Genomic DNA, 21,148 nt, shown 5'->3' on the forward strand with positions numbered 1-21,148 from the left:
CAAAAAGCTGAAGGAAAAAGAATTCCAATAACCTTCTGTCCATTTCTTGCAAGCAGAGACACCAGCCCAGCCTCAGTCCGTGTCTCCTGCCTGGGTACAGGCATGGAGATAAGCAATCCTTTAGCACAAGTACATTAGAGGTGTCAGTGGACATAAGAGGGACTGGACAAAGTCAAAGTCAAGGCTTTGTTTCACATCCACAGTGATCTGCTGAGGCACAGCAGAGCTAAGGAGAAAAGCTTTTGTCCTCCTACAGCTTATTCCTGACACTCTTGAAGGCAATATTAAGGGTTACTGCATGAGCATTTCCTTCCTAAATGTTCATTTGAGTGGTCTTTGTAAATTAAGACCCCAGAATCTCTTTCAAGGAGTAGTATTTCTGAGTTTTCACTAACAGGTTTTTAAATACCCATTTAGAAAAAGTCTTCATTATTTACGTTAACCATTCCTGCTGAGAAGAAAAACACACATTATGGATTCAATATACTTAAAATACTATGGTCAGATCTATTTTAAAAACATCCTTAAAAAGACACAAAACTATACCTTTTATTTGAAGTTACAAATTGTAACTTTCAAAAATTGTAGTCAAAATTGCTATAGCATTTATCCATCTATATAGCAAGACAATTTTTAATCATACAACAAATTAGTTTTTTTATTCTTGCAATCTTATCCATGAAGTAAAATCCAAACAAAAAATATCTGGAACCTATGTGCATCATTTCCCACTGGAGATCTGCTGCATGTCTTACTTGGTTTTAGTTATTTTGTAGTCAGAAGCAATCATTCAATTCTCCTGTTGTGCTCACTGCCTAATGATCATCTCTGTGAGTAAGCCAGATGGGTAACTTAAATCAGAACAATGGCAAGGAGGGCAAGGTGATGGGGAAACTGCTACAGAAGCAAAGGTAGATTTTTTGCCTGCAGAGTGGTAATATGTAAGATTCTGTAGCAGATCCAATGCCTCCAAAAATGAGCCACAAGAAAGGGGTCACATTAACATCTTTTATGAGTGCTAAAAACAGGTCATGCATAAGTCATTGTATATGAAATCTTGTTACCAGATGTTAGAGGGGAGGAAGGTGGCAAAGCAAGATGTTTATGTGGGATTCAGCAATAAAGACAGATCTTTCCAAAACACCTGCAAAGTCTGATACTTCCAAACAGTTCCTTAAGTGATATTTTTCTCTGTTGCCTTTTAAAGTTGATTGATGACATACAAATCTGAGCTTACCTTCTGATTAAACATCAGAGCAGAATATACTCCAGGCAATTAGTGTAACTTATTTAATAATACAAACCCACCCTGACTGCAAATGGAGAAGAAGGTAAGACTATAGGATACAAAAACTTCTGGCTAATAGAAGATTTTGAAAGCCAAAGTTTAGATATGCAAAATTTTAATAAAGTGTATTTTCTGCCAGCCAGTAATAAAAAAAGGTTTGCTCTTTTTTAATGTCCTGTAAGTTGAACTGTCTGAACTGTCCTTAGTTATGTGAATTACAGTGCCTAAGCGATTTAAGGACTTCTGGGTCTTAGCCAATAGAACTAAAGGTGTTTAGTCTCTCTAACCTGCAAATACCAGAATGCAGCCCAGAAGATCAGACAGTGAATGAGGATGAGGTTAATATTCACACAAGTGTCTTGATTTCACCAGGAGTTTTTTTAAGCAGCACACTTAGTGCACCCCATCTTCCTTAGGACTTCCTTCAGTCTTACATTTCCTGACCTTCCAATATTTCTAGCTTTCCTTCTCATTTCTGCTTCTGCATCACCCTCTCCAAAATCCATGTCTCTGGGAGTGCCCCAGCTCTCTGCACCTTCTGGACTTCTATCTCCTCAAGAAGCTGCAGCTGTTTCTGAGTCATCAGCCAGATTTTTGCCTTACTGGTGTGTGCCAGAAAGAACAGAATGGTGCTGACCCTTGCACTATGTGCAATGTGGAGGTACTAACTCAAGTGTCCTTTAAATGCAGGACTACCCAGTTTTCACAAAACTCACAGAATATTTTATCTTGAACATATTTGCAATCAGACAGCACATTGCAAAGCTTTTTAGAAAAACAGACAGAAGGATGCAAAAGCCATCATCCCATCCAGAAACAAAACTAAAAAAATGAAAGAAAGGCTATCCAGATTTTGATTCCTCCTCCCTGTATCAGCTATCCTGGGGCGAGTTTCAAGTTGTCAAAACCAGGGATATTCTTTGGAAATTAATTTTAAGTTTCTGAACTTCATTCTGGAGCTGAAGGAGAGAGGGAATGCTAAGGTAGGAGTGTTTACACCACCCCCAAATATCTTCAAATTGAGAGAGCTCAGCTCATTGGCACCAGGGTGATAAAAAAGCACACATGGTTTGAAAGTGTTGTCAGTGAGATGGATAAACAGTTCAATGAGACTAATAAACATTTCATATTGTCAGTTAGAGTTAAGTGTGACAGATGTAGATGGGACTAATGCTAGTTTTCACTCTATGTTATGATTAATTAGACAGACAACCTATTGGTGTGGTAGTACTAATACAAACATAATAAATAGTTGTTTTTCAGGGCTGTTGCTTAAGCTTTTGCCTTTGAAAAACTACTACTAACTTCAGTAAGAGTGTAAAGGAAGAACTGAATAAAGTACAAAGATGTAGTTTTTTCTTCTCCTACTCACTGTCCAAACCTGCAGGAAAGGGGTTCTCAAGAAATGAAGTATGTTCTTGTTTCTCCTGAATCTATGAAAACCCTTCTCTGTGATGTCTGCATATTTTATAGAAGAAGAAAAAGAGCCAGAAAGAAGCAGATAGGTTTGCTGTAAACCCTGGGGAGGAAACAAGTTGTTTAATAATGTATAAAGATCTGTTTGCTCCCCAGTGCTTTGGATCTCTACAGGTTCCTCTGGAGGCTCCCTGTGTAGCAGGTACCTCAGTTAGCCTTAACAACACAGTCCCATCCACCTCAATGCCAAACAAGGAGGCTGTGAGGAGGTGAGGAAAGGGCTTTCCTAAGTGAATTGGGAACCTTCATGTATCCCTGATTTGTTTCTAATGTCTAGGGATAAAAGACTTTTTTGTCTCTCCATGTGTAAATTAGTCCGACATAGGAGAGATCAAATTTTTTGTCAGTCACTAATTATGTTCAGGATTTTTTGTTAAGTTATAACTCAATTTAATAAAAGTTTTGATAGTGCTTGTTTCAACAAAAGTATTGAGTCTCCCCTCTGATAGAATGGCAGCATTTAATGCGTCTACATGCTGAGCAGTAGTCAATGTTTGATCATGCACTAAGCCAGTAAATACTGTTAAATTCCCTTACATTTACTATTTTATATATGCTTGATTGAAATGTCCCATGTTCTAAAATAGAAATCATTAGTGAATCTGTTAGCTCTTCTGACCTTAATAATGTGTAACCAGAATTAATTATCACATTGAAGTATTTGCTTTAACTTGTCATTAAGTGATTATTTCAGAGCAAGAATGCAGAATCTCAGTGAATTAATCAGTGACCTATATTTTCTGGTGCTCCTGCTTTAAATTTAGCCTGGGTCAGAATGACGGAAGATCTGTCCAATTGCATTCTTGTTAAACGTTCTCAACTGAACAAGTCTGGTTACTGTCACCCAGTGAATAAAGGAGTGCATTCTTCACAATGCTGTCACCCATGGATTGTTGTATTGATGGGAACTTGGAATTCATTCAGCTGTGTCCACAGCAGAGTCTCCCCAAAGCCTGTGTAGGAACAGGACACTGCTGGCTGTAAGCAGTGAGAGGTTTGCTGCTGATGATGCTGGGAGCAAGTCTGAAACATAAATTATTAATCTGCTTTTACTTTAGAGCCCTCAGCAATGGGAAAGATGTTTTTCTTCAAACCCGTTTGAATGCTGTGATAGACACCAGTAATTCAGCAGTTTAAAATCAATGTGCTGCAGCAATTTACTTGCACCATGAGGGATGCCCAGGAGGATGGAAAAAGTGATAACCTCATGGTAAATGGCAGATTCTGACAATAAACAAAAGTGTTACGGTTATTTTGAGAGAGAACTTTGTCTTCACCCTTATTTAAACATGCAACCTAAGTAATTTTTAAATAAAAAACACTGCACTAGTATGGCATTAATACTACTTAAATACATTCCCCTCTAGCAGAAAATGAAAGGACCGTCTTCAATAGTGAGATGCATTCTGAATAGTGAAGTATAACATTTAAGATGAAATAACCATTTATTTGGAACCATGTTGTGTTTGAAAAGAAAAAAGGATGTGGGAAGAATTAAACAGGTTGTGACAGGCTATGGAAAGTGTGGACTACATATCAATGTGAGCAATTCTAAAACACATATGTACTGCTGGCTGACCAATATACTGCAAAGTTACTGAAAAAGAGAGGATAAAAACATAGTTTTTTCTGATAAAGACTTGTAGATGCAAGGATCAAGAATAAAATGGACAGGCTGAGATTGAAATGGAAAAATTGAAGGTCAGGTTTAGAGGAGCAAGAAAAGTGATTTTTCTTTTACTTTTTGATCTTGAAACAAGAAAACACATTATTTGAGACCCATCTGGCAAAGTGGGGAAAGACCATTTTTTTCTAATAGGATTACTAACCTAATGAGCAAGGCTTTGAACTTTAGGGTTTGATTTCATTTTGAAATGCCACTACACACATGCTCACAGTGTGGAAGATAAACATGAATTAGAAATCTGCATAGGGCTGCACAGCTCAGCATTTCTGGAAGCAGAGGGATACGGTGCTGTGATGGAAAGACACAGGCCTTATACCTAAAACCTAAAGCAAGGTGAAATTAGGGTTCAGTCAGGGAACTGGCAGATAAGATCTCTCAGGAGGGTACCCTGAAGGGCAAAGGGTCCAGGAGATCTGATTGATCTTTAAGAACAACCTTGTTAGAGCAGAACAGAGCATCCTGACAGGCAGGAGGCCAAGGGTGTCTGGTGAGAGATGAGGAGCTCCTGAATGGGCTCCTGCACAACAGGAACATTCAGGGAGCAGAGATGGGGACAGGCTACCCAGAAGAAGCACAGAAATATATCCTGGGCACACATGGCCAGAACCAGGCATGCCAAATACCCACTGGGTTCAAAACTGGTGAGGAATGTGGAGAGCAGCAAGGAAGGATCATACAGAGTCATTGGAACAAGAGGAAGGCTAAGGAAAATGAGGCTGCTTTGTCCTAGTGACAAAGGATACAGGAACACCTGAACTGCTCAGGTTCTGTGGTCCTGCTCTACCTTCCTGTGGTCATCTCTACCTTCTGTGTCTCGGTCTTCACTGCCAAGGTTTTCTCTTGGACCTTCCAGCCATTACTGGCTTGTGGCAGAGTTCCTACAGAAAACAAAACCTGAGCTGGATCACTGAGCCAGATGAACAGAGCACAAGTCTGTGAAGCTGCTAGGACACATCCAGGGTGCTGAGGGAGCTGGTTGCTGTTGTCACTGAGTGACTTTCTGTCACCTTTGGCAGCTTGTGGCAGTTAGGGAGATTCCTGGTGATGGGAGAAAGGAAGATGTCACTCACATATGAGAAGAGCAAGAAGGGGAATCCAGGAAACTACAGGTTTGCTGAACTATACTTGTTCATTGCTGCTGAGCAAAAAGGCAATTTAAAATTTAATCAAATTATCTTTGCTTTTTTAGGAGTTAAAATTAAATCAGTGTTTTCTTTCATAGACTGCACATGAGAAAACCCTGTCACCAATTAAATTCTGACTTCAAATTCTCAGTAGAAACATTTCAATATTCTGCACATTAACACAGAATTAATTCTTGTCTCCTATATTCATATACAACAGCCAAATATTTGTGCATCTTGCATACTGGAATACATACTAATTGCACAAAACAGCCATCTTTTCCTGCAGATACTGAAAAAAGCCAGAGTGAAACTGAGTGCAGAATGAAGAAGTTAGCTCTGAGCAGACATACAGTTTACATACTATATATTTTTACCTTTTTCCCCAGAAAGCCTGTTTTCTATTTCGCTACATACTTGTCTGGTTTGTTGAAACAGCTGTATCTTCCCAACACAGTATGAGTGAAGATCACAAATAATATTTGTACAGCAATTTTGAACTACTGTACAAAGAGAAATAATCTCCCTCTTAATTGTCTTTTTCTTCCTATAAATAAAGTACATTCTTTATTTTTAAAAGTGTGATGACACTCTGAAAGCCCACCAGAGTGAAAATGTACATCTTCTATTATTAATTACGTGAAGAGTCTTACTTGCAATGATTTTTCTGCACTTAAAAGTATAAAGAGCTTTTCTTGCTTTATAACAAAGTATTTGGTACCATCGTTTTTGCAAATCTGGGCATATCTTCCTCTAATTGGAGTGACTGGAGCACAAGAGCAGCTGAGGTGAGTCAAAACTCTTTAGAGCCACCTAGCACTCAGTCCTGTCTTTAGTGACTTGTGATCACTACAAATACTTTGGAAATGGTGCCACTTGAGAGTAATTATTCCTGCAATACATACTCCCAACTTTCATGTTTCAATGGTTTAGAGACCTCCTGAGTCTGAGGTTGCATCCCCATAACTGTGCTTTATAGCTTTGGTGCATTTTCTTTCATCACTGTATTAATTACCTTACAAACCTGTTAAAGAATTTGCAATTACCAAGTGCAGAGACAATGATTTCCAAAGTTAAATTACATGTTATGAGAAACAGAGTCCCTTTTGTCCATTTTGAATCTTCTGCCAGACAATTGTATCAGGCCTCCTGGAAGGTCAGTACTGGTAACTATTCCTCATAATTTTCTTCTCAAAGCAGTCCTATGGACACTGCAATCTGTTGGCTCCTCACACATAATACTCCTGCATTCAGAACTTCACCAAACTCCTTTTTTTGTAAGCACCAATGCAAAAAGATTCATTTAGCTCTTTTTCTCTCATACTTATTCATTTTTTGACCACATGAGATGCCTGCAATCATTAATCCTTGCCATCCTTCCCACATCTCCAACATGCCTTGTCACCATTCCCAGCTGGGTCATACAGTACTGCTATTATACTTTTTTGTCCATCAGTGTGGAATTTCAGTCCACAAGGATGGTGCATAACTGATGGACAAATTTTAAAGACATGCCACTTTTGTTACTTCATATGATATGTACACATCACTGACATGATCCATTGCCATTATGGTAATACTTCCATGCATACAGAATTTCACACAGATGACAGAGGCCTACTAATCAAAATAACATCTATTCTAAGGATGAAAACCCACTGTAAATCTATTTGCACATTTCCTGTTAACATCATTAAATTATGCAAAGAAGTAATTGTTTTATGGCCTTTGATACAGAAAAAGACATAATTGCTTTCCTAGAGTAATTTAAAGCTTCTCTCTACTACCAAAGTAGTCCAGGGCCCCATTTAGTAGCGTGGGACAGATACCTGTGAGAAAGGATTGAAGCAATTCAAACCTGTTACCTTACTCTAAATTTATAACTCACTTTGCTTCTTGCAGCCTCTGATGTAGAAGGAAGTATTTTATACAGGTTGAAAGGGACTGCACAAGTTAATGAAAGGGAAAACAGGGGAAACCTGTGAAGTCCATCGAGAATTACTGAACAGATAGACCCCATGTCTGCTTTGGACAGGCCCTGGGCTGCAAGCAGCTAGACACTCTGAGAGGAAAACACTCTTTATGCTTGCCTTGTCTGACATTGTTTCCTAGGCATCTGCTGACCCTGGGCAGTGTGAGACTTGGAACTTAGATCTGACCTGATAAAACTGCTCTCATGTCCATGGATTTAGTGACAACCTGAAAAAAAGACAACCAGTTTCTAAAACAAATACTGTTGTATAAGTATGGCTGCAAATCCTACCAGCAGGCACAATCTAAAGTGTGTTTTTTGTGGCACTCTAAGTGGTGGCTATAGTCACTTTGAGTTTGCAAATACTTGTGATTTACTTGCAGATTTTTGCATCTTTCCATCCCAGGCTTTCTTCCACAGACTTCCATTGTCCTCTAATTTCTTCTAGGAACATGATGCTTTCACAGTTGTAGAAGAAGAATTTACTGCTGGGCTAATGCCAGATGGAGCTTGGAAAGACCCGAGTCTTGAACATCTGCTCTTTTAAAGTAAAACTGGATATATTTTCAGCTTAATGAGATGAAAGATAGATTTGTGATAGATTTGTTATATCTGTCACAATATGAAAATTGAGAGTGAATCTGATGAGCAGGTGTTGGAACTCAATCTTTTTGATTCCAAATCCTCGTCAGAATAGAGAGAAAATATCTTAATAAGATGGAAAGATACCTGTGAGAGAGGATGAAGCAATTCAAACCTGTTACCTTACTCTAAATTTATAACTCAGAATATAACTCTAAGAATATAACTCAGAAGGGTTATATAAATATAAATGTAACCTCACAAAAGCTAATGAACGTGATTATAGCTGTTCTGCAGATGAGTGGAAGGCTTGTGCTGTGAGTGGGATGTATGTTAAAAATCCCAGCTGTTGCTTCTGTATTTCACATGAGACTATAAAAGCTTATAAAAAGCTAAGTCTGTTTTAGCTTCAGTGTGTATGTGTATTTACTTTTCCTAACCAAAGGGTTGTGTGACAGTTCAGTGCTCATTTTGTGGAAAACTGTGGCTGTAGCAGAAGGAAGAATTCGAAAATCATTTTCACAGAGGAAAGTAAGTTATTAGAGTTTAATTAATTTAGGTCCCCAGCTTATGGGTAAAGAAGAGGATTGGATTCAAGAAGGGATGTGTAATGTTTCTTAATGATATCTGATATGTCACTTGTGTATACATCTATTTATTTGTGTAAACATTCATTCATTTGATTCAGAATTTCTTTAGACAAACATATGGCTCATCATACGTACTTACAGTTCTGTGCTTGACTTAACGAATTCACACAGATTTGATTCTCTCTTTGAGCAAATAGCTTGTGATGTTTCTAAGGAATGGCACATCTGCACTGGAGATCTGAAAATCACATAACAGGATACAATTTTGCACCAGGACTGCAGCTGAGGGACTTAGTCCAAAACCCGACAAAAGTGTTAGCCATAGGAATATAACCTTCTAAGCTTTCTGTCATGGCTTTCTTTTTCCAAATTCACTTGACATTTCTGTTACCTGATGGAGAAAGGTACAGTCTTTCCCAAATACTTTAAGCAGTTACTGTGCAAACATAATATTCTTTGTAGCTGCTTGCCTGCAGCATGCAAGTGCCAGCTACAAAATAAGTTGAATTTAGTTGACGAGAATCCACTCCAGACCGCTGTAACATATTTAAACAAAGCAGTTTTCAAGCACACAAAGAACAAAACATACCTCTGTTTAGTGCCCCATACACACATTTTGAATTATTTTTATATGTAGGGAAGAAACTTCTCAGTTGTACTGGAAAATGTTACTTTAAATAAACACCAAAAAAAACCCCAACAGTGCTGCCCCAGAAATACTTCACTTGATATTTTAGACATGTCTAAGAAAATTTCACGTGTTGCTGTGCAAAATATTACTGTTCTGTGTGTGTCATGCTGCCTGGTTTGTGACTGAGCCACAGAAGATGTAAGAGTACACAGTTCTCAGAGACACCGGTGCCCATGGGTGTCAGGACATCAGTGCTGCTCAACAGCAGAATGACAAAGTGTCTGCACTTTGCGGTCTCCAGAAAGTGACATCAACTTTCTGCTAAGTGGATGTTACACAAGGTGCTAAAAAGGGTGACAACTATAGATACATTTATTACATTATCTCTTTATAGGACTCTGAAGAGTTCAATCCTTCATTATAAAACATATAATCCTGGTGACAGGCAGAAACTGAAGTGATGCTCAAAAAAAACCCTCAGTGTAAAAAGCTGCAGCTGATTCTCAATGATTTACATTTTGAATTTTATTCACATTAAGCATATAAACTAAGTTTTAAATAAAACATATCTTAGCAATTAAGAGACCTAACTTGAGCTACAGACGATATTTGATCTGGTCTAAGCAAATAAAGAGAAATTTTCCCTGAACATCTATACCATAGGCCTATTCCCATTATGCCTAGGAGCCAGGATATCTATTTAAATTTAGTTTGAGGAAGCTGATGGAAAATTTGTCTGTCCTTTTTCTTGTGAAGGAAAAATAAACAAGGATCCCTGTAGGTGTGTGTAACCTGTATGATCCCACAGCTCTTTCTTCCTCTGCATGTTGCTTTGTCTCTGCTTCAGTGCTGCAATGATCCCACCACTGTGAGCTTTGCTCTCTGCTTGCACTCCCTTGCTTCCCAGGGAAGGAAAGGAGTCCAGTTCAGAGCACCATCCAGTCCAGCCTTGAATGGGGTATCCACCACCTCTCTTGGCAACCTGTGCCAGTGTTTCACTGTCTAGAGGATCTACCCCCTTTTAGTTTAAAACCATTATCCTTTGTCCTATTTCAACAGGCCCTACTAAAAATTCTGTCCCCATCTTTCTTATAAACCTCCTTTAGTTATTGGAAGGAAATATCTAGATATTATCTAGGAAGAAAGTTTTAAGATAAAGCTTGACTCCTCTGTCCTCATGCAACTCAGTACATTGAAGCTCAGATTTTAGTCTTCTCCAAGGAAGAAAAGCCAGAAAAGAAGCTACTCTGGGCTGCAGGATAATTGCTCCCAGGAAGGAAGGACGGAGCAGACACAGGTTGGAACATTTCTTTTGCATCTGCTTCTGTAGTACAAATAAACATAAACAGAAAAAATAACAACAAGAGGAAGTAAAACCAAAATGAAAAACTTTTCTTCCCCTGGGGAGGCACTGAGTGTACAAACAACACAAGGCAGAAGTGGGCATGCTGGATTTTTCACACCCCCCTCATTGGGGCTCAGAAAGGTTCTTCTTAAGTCATGATCCCAAACATGGTATAGGAAACAGTACAGAAAATAACAGAGGAAAAAGCAGTTTCCTGCCTGTATAACTGCATTTCACTGCCAATTTTGTACTGTATGGTTATACACAGATGCTGCAAGAATTTGGCCCCAAAGTCAGTTTTTTTGCCAGTTGTAACAACTGAAGAATTAGATCAACTTCTGTACTGTGCCATAAAATGGACAATGACAGTTTCAATACTGTATCTGACTGATTCTTCCATGTGTTCATTATTTTTTGAACGATGAATGTAAATATTAAAACGTTGTGATATTTTTAAACTTGGCTTTAGAATACTGGAGTGGCTCTGTGGGAAAATAATTTGTCCCTGGCTGTGTAACAATCACTTTCCACCAGTCAAAGCTCTGGCTACAATCTGTTTCTAATTAATCAGGAAGACAAGACAGGGTGAGTCTTGTACTGAGACAATATCATACATAGTGGACTGACTGTAAAGCATGCCAGATGAAGATGTGTTTAGTGCACTAAAAGGAACAATCTAATTATCAGTTTAGTGCAAGAGTCTTGAATTCTCCTGAAAAAACAATGCCTACTAAAGCACAGCAAATAATCTGGATACAGTGAAACCATGTAGCATAAAACAGTGACACCTGGGCCAAACCAGAATATTTAGAATCTTAACATAAAATTTCTAATTCTTCCAGAAGCCCTGCAGAGTACAGGAAATTCAAAAATGTTGACACTCTAGCACCTTGTTCAAAGCTAAAAGTTTGACAATTCACCTTCAATAAGTCTTGGAGCTGACAAGAGTGAAAATAATTTTTATAGTGTGTGGAGTAAAATATATAATGCTCCAAAATATAATGAAAATAAAGAAATTCTTTTAAAAATAGTTTGAAAGCCACTTTTATTTTTTAGCCAGCAGTAGTTTTAGTTGTTGAATAGAGCTCTCTCTTGCAAGCCTTACTGACACAGATGGTTCATCTAAAGTAAGGGGAAGCATTCATCTACCAGCTATGTGCAGGGGCAGATCATAAGAGAGAAAAATGGTTTACTTTAGAAAATGGAAGTAATGGAAAGTCTGTCCATGTTCACTTTCATTTTGCTCTTGTTCCTTTTATTTCTGATGTAAGGAGCATTGTAGTGAGTGCTGTGTGTCATTGCTCTTCAGGATGCTGGAAATAGCATAGGAATTGTTCCAGCAACAGAGCTTAGAAATTATAGTGAGTGTGTTTGTGAATAGGAGTTATGTCTGTTTATTATTCTGTCTTCTTTTGAAGAAGAACAGAGCTGTCCTATAATCTCTTAAACTCTTTCCAGAAAAGTATTTCTGATATTATTGTAAATATGAAGTCCAGGGTACTGTTTCTGTACTTAAAACAAAATAATGGTCTGTTATTTCTAGATGGAGAAAGTAGTGAAAAAAACCTGTAGGCTTGTTTAATTTCTGTCCACGCTATAACTCAGTGGTGTCAGACAAAGCGAAATTCCGGCTTAAGCTGAATGGTTGATATTGCACTGCAGATTAAAATCACAGATGACAGGAAGACCTACAGTTTGCCCTGTGTACCAGCAACAGTCAGAGACTTCAGCTGACTTTCACATATTAAGTAGTTCATGTGAGTGGGTGGGCAGAAACTCTCCCAGGGCTGAGATCTCACTTGATAATCTGGCTCCGGATATAAAAATGTTAGCCATTGGAAACTTAATCCAGCAAGGGACTTTTAATTTTCTTTCTAGCCCTCCATCTGTGAAGCACATACCCTTTTCCTTCCATTCCTCATGGTCTCATTCCTTATCAGCATAATTCACAAAACAGATTTGGTGCAGACTTGTTTTGCAAGATTTCCCATAATTGACAAGAGCGCATGAACAATAAATATCTTAATTAAACCACTCTGATCTGCTTTAAGTTTTGGTCTGCATTAACTTCCCATTTTGCTGCCCTCTGACCAGAATTAGTCTCTGTTTTCTTTGGGGATAGGAATTTTTGTGGAAATCTTCATTACATTGACTATAAAAATAGATCTATGCTGAGGGATTTTACTACTTGCCCCTCAACCTGTAGTGCAAGGTACCTAGTCTGCATTCAACCTATAAAAGTGTGAGGAATAGTAATAGTAATTCAGAGGGGAAAAGTACTTGTATCTGAACAAGTAAAACCATTATAAAGTCTGCTGAGGCTAAGCTAAATAACACAAGTCATTTCTCAGCAGGGACTAAGTGATGTACACTGAGCACAGGGAGGCTCAGGCCAAGAAAGATCCTTGAAAATACCTGGGCTCAGAACTGCTGCAAGGCAGACCTTTACTAAATATGTCATCAGTTAAAAAAATAACAAGACAAAAGACCACCATCAAGCAATGCAAACCAAGGAAGCAGAATGATGGCTGATGAGTGTCCTCATCAGGCTGTGGCTGTCAATCACCAGTGGCACCAGGACTCCTTCCTGGAGGCTCATGAGAATACTTTGGTCACCTGGGGCTGGACTTTGGATTTTCAGCTTCTAAACTCAAATAAAATACAATGCAAATATGAGGAAGTATGGCCCTGTTGCTGTGATTCTGGCAGCCCCCAGCACAAGCAGCAGGGAGAGAAGAGAGAACAGCCCACACCTGGGGGTGCAGGAGCTCTGGCTCTGGTCTGCAGCCTTTGGGGCAGGCACCTAGCTCAATCTGTTTGCTATCTCTGAAAAACCTGCCTGTTTCAAAAATTAATGGTATCAAGTGACAAGATCCTGTTGCAAGACAAAATATTTATGCCACAAAAATTTTATATATGATTCCTAAAAATATTTTTATCACTGTTGTAATTAATAAAAAATATAATAAATATTTTCCTTGAAATTAAGGTAATTGCTTTATCAGAATTGCATGCCCTTCTGATGTATGTGCAATAACATTAATTAATATTGACTAAATTTTGCATTGAAGATAAAGTTTAAAAAATAAACAAAAAAATGCAACCAATACAGGACAATTTATGGGTTTCTATTTGATAGAGGGATAGTGCAGTAAAACAGGAGCCCATCTGAATAGTTCATGAGACCAATAACAAGGAAACAACAGCTCCACGGAATCCCGCCAAATAAAAATAACATGGAACTCTAATGCTGTACAAGAAGTTCACCTATAAAAAATGTTCTGTGCTTTCTAAAGGAATTGAACTGAGCATCTACATCTTGAACTTTAGTTGGTAAAGGCTAGCTAGAACTTGTTAGTATGGACAACCAGACCTCAAATAGCACTGACAGTGCAGGAGGGGTGGGTGGTTTGTAGGTTGTCTTGGAGCTGAGCAGTGACTTCTGATGGATTTATCACATATAAATAATAAGAATAAGAATCTTTGTCTTTTTTGTTAAGAGAGTAGAATTGAGGAAGAAAAACAACATAGGAGGATACACTGAACATGAAGAAATTTTGGGTTATTCTTATATTCTTTATCTTGCATTTTCTGTGGGCCTCAAAGCACAGATAAACTTCAGGAGCTCTTCTGTGACTGCCCAGGTGTATCCTTGCACAGTAAAAAATTCAAGGTTATTTGAGATAGAGGGAAAACCTTTTGAAGGGAGAAACTCTGAGAAGTCTTCTTTCCACCCACATAAACTATACTCCTGTGTCAGCTAATTTGTGGAAAATTATAGTTACCAAGTGCTGGGTAAATTTGTCCCAGATTTATAGATTTAAAGTCACATCTCAGCATTAAAACAAATTTATACAAGTCCTTGAAATTAATCTTATCTTTAAAATTTATCAGTGGTATACTTAAACACAAAGTGGTTCTGTAAATTTATTAGGCTGTACTGGTATGAGTACTCCTATGTATGATAATCTGGTGTTTATGTAAATAGAAAAGAGATTTAATAGCTTATTTTGACTCTGTCCTTTAAAGAAGAGATAAAAGCAATCATTTTAGGGATTCTGAATTTACTCACCAAAGCCCAAGGACATCCTGTGATGTGCCATCATAGCCTTTCTTGAAATGGGGAAATTGGAAATGGGAAAACCTATGGAAGATTCTGGTGTCTTCTCAATAAGGTTTCTGACCAAACATGCTTGGGATTCAGTAATGCAAAAAGAAAAGTCTGAAATTCCTCTGTAATGAACTAATCATGAACATTATAAGCTAAAAACTCACTTTCCAGTGTGAACCAATTGTACCTGCTCTTTAAAGCCCACACACACCCTGCAAACTGGTGTTCAGGCACTCTGCAAATAGTATTTTTGGTGTGCATCTTGTTTCCCTCTGAAATAGTCCAGCTAAAGGAGTCCAGCTAAAGTGACATGATCCCTCAAGTACTTCTTACATGCACACAATGGTGAATTACTTGAAGACTGAACTTGGAGCTAGATCCCTTCGAGTCTTTGTAAGCAGTGATCTTGCATTGCTCACAGAGCACCCACTGTGGACTCCTTTGCAGGAAAGCTGAACACTGATGCCATGTGAAACCCCACAGCCCAGTGGGGTAAGGTCTCATTAAATTAAATGGCATCACAAACATGATTAATACCCACACCACCTAAAGCCATCAAGATACTGATCATTTGGGAAAACCAAAAGTTAGTCAATTCTGCTGAACTTTCAAGTTATTTTTGATTCTGGCAAGATACTAAAACAAATATTTTTGGAGTGTCTGAATTATTTCATGAGGATCATCTATCTATGAAACATGCTATAATTAGGTGTTCATGCCTAATTGCAGAAGAGAAAATGTGTTACACCTATGGATGTGCAGACTCTGGAAGGGGTGCTTTAACTCGTATCCCTTCACCTTTTGATGCAAGGCTACCTGGATTTTCCAATCCATCAGAAAACATCACTGCATTTTTGCTCATCCTTTGCAGGTTCCAAAGGCTAAGTCCAAGGAATTAATCTGAAAATTTGCCTTAATGATATTTCTGCCAGCCTGAGCAGATCCAAGAAATGAAAAGATTTCATACATTTCAAGCTCAAGCACGCAGGAATACACATTTCCTCTATATTCAGTTATACATGCAGATTTGCCCAAATGCTACTTCTCAGTGTCTATCAAAATTGAAAAAATGCCTCACAGGTTTGATTTCCTCAGTGAGTTAATTAGCATTTGGAAACTAACAGACATTTATCATTGGGATAAAAAACAGCTATTTCCTTTGGCACAGAGGAAAAGGATGACAGAACCTGAGTACATAAGAATGGTAAGTTGCATTTCGACCACTACTAATAAAATTGGGTAAGAGATGGACAACAGAAGAGTTTCAGAGCCAGTGGGATGTGCAGCACTCACTCTCAATGCCAACAGATTTGTGTGCCATAATTAAAAAGTGATAAACCAAGGTCCATGAAGCTTTCTGTTGAGAACATTCCGCATTCAGTGGTGTGTTTGGGGAATAAATTGAGAGCAAGCCCCGCATGGAAGTCTTGAGGTCATGCAGAATGATTTACAGCATGGCTGTCCTCGTGTCAGTCTCTGCACATGGGCAGAAAGGATGTTAAGCCCATCTTCCTCAGCTGTGTTTCGATGCCATTAGTAAGTAATCCTCACATGCCTAGTCTTGTTTTACAAACCTAGTTACTATGAGAGTAGGTTTTAGCTCAGGAAAATGTTTCGCTATTCTCACTCCTGATTGCCATCATTTGTAACTCAATAGGCAAATCACAAGTAGTGGAAAAAAATATCTCCCTGTATACTGAAGGATGTACAAATTTATCTTCTCAAATCACTGTTATCCATCTGGAAAACAAGTAAATTTTGATCAGTCTATCAGACATATTTAGTAACATCTGTTTATTGCAGGCATTTCAGATCTTAAGTTTAGGCAAGAGTTTGTTCATTCACCTTAACACACTCCTTCCACATTGGTTTATTTGCCTGGAGGCTTGAGAGTCTGACAAAACTTCAATTGAAGTCAAACAAAAATTTTTCATTACCTCTATTGGAAAATTAATCAGGTAGTTGGTCTGCAAATAACATGGATCTAGACATAATCAGTCATATTTTTCTTCAAATTGCTATTTACCATGTCCTGTGACTAACTTTTAAATTACTTGAGAAACAATATTTGAAAAGGTTGTGATATAATAAGCCAGACTGTTGACATTTTTCTGGAATGTTATTGAGCTCAGTGGTTTTCAATTAAGAGTATGGGCTATACCAGCTCAGTAAATACACTGAGTCACATACATTAGGAGATTATTTAAGTATTAAGCAGTGAACATCCCATAGAAAGGGTCCTCTTAACACCAAAGTGGGTTGCAAAGATTTAAGAGCCTTAGGACACACCAAATACGTACACAGATAGGAACAGTGACATAAATCAGTGATCCAAACTTTTCTTTAAGCAGACATTGCTGCAGATCTACCCTTTCTCCTCCTCAACTCCCTGTGTAACCTGCCAGGCACTTTGCTGTTTTCCCCCACCCAAAACAGCCAGACAACTCCTGCATGCAGCAACACAACAACAACAAAAAGAATGAAATTCTAATGTTTAATAGCTCATTGGTATCTGAAAACTCCATTCATGAAGTGTTGGTGGAACCCTCTCCTGAGCCACACATGGCTGGAGGGGAGAGGAATGGATACCTGGGGTTTACTATGACAGATCTCTGCTCCACAGCTCCTTCTTGGGCAGAGGGACACCAAACAGCCCTGCCCCTACAGTCCTTACCCACTGTGCAGGGCCAGCCTGAGCTCAGGGTCAAGGGACAGCTGAGCCTATAATACAATCCTGAGAAACCCAGAAAAAGAGATAAAGTCATTCATGAGTATAATGCAAAACAGCACTACTTTCTTTCCCAAGAAGAGCAAAGTTTAACTTATGCTTTCAGCGTAAGAAATCCTTGCATAGCAAAGAGGAATATACCATTACTCATCCCTGTCAGAGCTGTTTGCAGTCTGGACACCAGCACAGAGAGAGCCAGAGGCAGCATTCTTGGGAAACATCTGTCCTAAAGGACTGGGCTTGTTATCTAGTGCAGCCCTCTCCCTGCACAGTTAGTTAGCTGCAGTGAAACATGCATCCATCTCCAAACTGGAACCTACTAAATGGCATCAGTTGCATACAATATGCAGTTGTCTGCTGTTGCTGGGGGTTTATTTATATTTTAATACTGTCAACTAAATCATTAACAACAAAGAATGTTAAACCATCACACATTCCAAATCAATATTGAAATTCAGAGAAAAATATCACCTGCTTCTGCAGCTTGTCATTTGGAAAAAATAACACATGATCACTAACCAAACAGCATAACCAAAATTATAGATGAGTAAGACTGAAATCCCCACAGCATCATCATTCTGTCAGCCTTTCCCCAAGACTTCTGAGATGTCTGCCAGAGAATTAACACAAAATGCTCCAACACAAGTAAACAAAATACAGTTATTCCACCTAAAAGTTTGGGTATGTTTTTCTTCTTTATGAAGTACTGCTTACATGTGTGTATATATATACAAACACACACACACATATATATGTACAGATATGTATCTTGGCTCAGTTCTTCTTAATCATCTTCATTTTGTTTTATGCCCCTGCTTCTTTGGTTTATCCAGCTAGGCAAAGCTTCAAGGAAAGAAAGGGAGTCTGCAATTCAGTCACAGACCACAGCTATCCCTGCAGTATCTTTCCATAGGCCTTTTCTCAGATGCTAGCTAAAAGGTTTCAGGTCCTGCTTCACACCCAATCACAGAAATTATTTCTCTTGATAAAAATAAAATTGTGAAAAAAATCAACCATTTTCCATTTTGGAAAACGCTTCATTTTCTGAAGCATCCAACTTGTATATCAGTGTTGAAGAAAGGGAGAGGAATGAACTGTAGATAGGTAGCCAATACACAAACGTAAGGAAAAACCTTTTTTCCATTTGTGCAAAGATTAAAGTATAACTTAATAATCTTAATTCTGTAGGGTCTCAAACAATCATAACAGCTGAATGGCTTCTTGTCAAACTCTAAATTTTAGCTCTGTGCTTCCAAAGGCATTATCAGTATTAGATACTGGTTTTACTAGCAAACTAAACCAGCAAGGTAACACTTTACTTCTTTCACCTGGCAGTAGACTCAGGCTCAGTTCTCTCACTGGCAGGTTTTCAGGAGAAATATTTGCATGTGGACAGAAAGTACATTTTAAACTTGCATTACTGCTCTTCTTCAAATAAAGCAGCTAAGCACAGGAATCAGCCTTCAATCCTCCACTTAGACAAAATTCCCCAAAGTGCATCACACAGAGGTTTTTAAGTCTTTGGAAAGTCAGTGTTAAAGACATAGACCTTAAACAGATCTCAAATGTGACAAAAGTGGTACATATGTATTGTTAAATACAGGACTGTTGAAAAGTTTTATAGACAAAATAACTTACTGATGAAGAGAGCCCCAAAACAATCCCATGAATAGCTGCAATCTCTGTGTCAGTGTGGGGCAAGATTTTGCAAACCTTCATTCAGTCATTTATTCCCTTTCCTCCAGCTGTGATAATTCTGAGAAGGATTGAATTCACATGGTATTGAATAGTTCTCTGTCCTATAGAAATGTCTGTGGGTTATCTGAAGCAATACAATTACAGTCATTGAAATGAGGAAATAACTTTGTGGTTGTTTATACATAAATGAACTTTAACTGTAAAACATCCATTGCATTTTTTGTTGTCATTGGAGAAAAGAAAATCAACTTTTACAAATACTTGTTTTAAACCAAGACCCAGCTGCAGCTGGTTTTAGTTTCATTTTCCCCAATTTAAAAATCCTGAGATGAATCCCCACCGACTTTACCAAGAAGGGGTAAAAGATGCATAATCAGTCATATATGCTTTGCTTTAGTTTTATTGCAGAAATCCATCCTGATTTGGCTTTTTTTTTAACATATATGAAAGTCTGAATTCTGCTCAAGGATTTCTATATTTTTCTTGCTTATGTTTTCCTCAGAGGTCCAAAATTGCCCTGGTAAGCCCTCGTGCTGGCTGTTCATAGAAGCAGGATATATTCTAGCTGTTGTGTTGATACCCCACCTGCAGCAAAGTGGTAGTCACTCAGGAGCAGGTGATTAAGAATTGATCAAAAAGTAGAATCCAGAAAATAACTACACCAGTGGTCATTTTTTTAATGTCAAATCATTGCAAATCGATGGAGGCAAGTTGGCTTAGCAGCAGCTTTCAGAGCCTAGCCCTTTTTGCATAGTAAAAATATTTAGCAGTGAACAATAAAAGCTATTCAAAAATTTCAGGAGGTTAAATCATTAGCTGAATAGCAATTGCCAACAAATAAAGCTCTACATTGTACCTGTAATCAGGTCAGGTTTTCAGGGACAGCCAAAATAAGAATACAAGCCAAAAGAAAAGAGAATATTCAAAAATATGCACATCCATAGCAATTTACAGCTTGTTGCTCCCTCAGATAGTGGAGCTAGAGGAGCAACTATTTACAGTTCGTTTGCTAGCTCTGAATGTGCTGGTGAAATTAAAGACAAACCAAGACAGAAATATTGAATATAAATTCCTTGTTGTGAACTATAAAAAACAACCCATTGCTCTTTGATATTTTCAGTAGTGGAATGATTCAGATCACTCTTTGTAGGCTGAGGCATCAAACAGAGAAAATGCTAAGATGACTTCTTGTGAAAAGCAATCAACTCTTTCCACTGAAGTAGAAAACTAGTTTTTTGGAACATTTTATTTAGATTTGCCTTAAAAACAAGGTATTTTTTTGTTGCAGAATAGTTTGCATATAATTGTTACATGTAGTATACACTCATGCTTTTTAGCCTTACACATCCAAAAAGCTGTGATTCAGAGCTCATGAGGATGAACTGTCTGCTTTTGATTAACACTGGTTTTTATTAAGAAATATTTCAAATCCAAAAGTTATCTTCACCATATGACTTAGCACATCTTTGTGCTGCCCTTGCCCTGGCAGTAAAGGTCATCATAGAGACAAAGAAATGAGAGCTAAAAGATATCCCAAAACCAGTTCTCCCTTTTCTGTAGTCCAGAAGAGTAGGATGACCAAAGTCCTACTCAGAATCTGCTCTCTTAATTTAAGAGTAATATGTAAGTGCTGACAATAGTTTGGTTTATTAGACAGAGCACTTTTATGTGAAATGTTAATAAGAGAGAAGTTCTCAGCTGTAAAAGGACACCAACAGAGCTGGGACTATCACTAAAGTCTCAGAAAATTTCAAGCCAGTGCTCTGTGACACTACAATGCTCCTTCTGCTGGTTTGTCAGTGGGAAGTAAAATCTATTGAAAATCAAATCTTCAGACTCCTCTTTTGTTCAGCCTACACCTCAACAAATGCAAAGGCAATCAGACAGGGAAATTGTGGTGTTCTGGGACGGGATTA

General features: G+C 38.2%; 1 long non-coding RNA gene across 1 annotated transcript; it reads right to left on the reverse strand.

Annotated features, from left to right (window-relative positions):
* Positions 1–1,419: 1,419 nt before the first annotated feature.
* On the reverse strand, positions 1,420–19,210 carry LOC117244671. The gene is made up of 3 exons (XR_004498177.1): positions 19,173–19,210; positions 8,859–8,957; positions 1,420–3,787 (listed from the first exon to the last, which is right to left on the reverse strand). It is a non-coding gene; the product is annotated as an uncharacterized LOC117244671 (long non-coding RNA).
* Between the last annotated feature and the right edge of the window lie 1,938 nt (positions 19,211–21,148).

Source organism: Parus major, chromosome 6, assembly GCF_001522545.3.
Source record: "Parus major isolate Abel chromosome 6, Parus_major1.1, whole genome shotgun sequence".
In the NCBI taxonomy this organism is placed as follows: Eukaryota; Metazoa; Chordata; class Aves; order Passeriformes; family Paridae; genus Parus; species Parus major.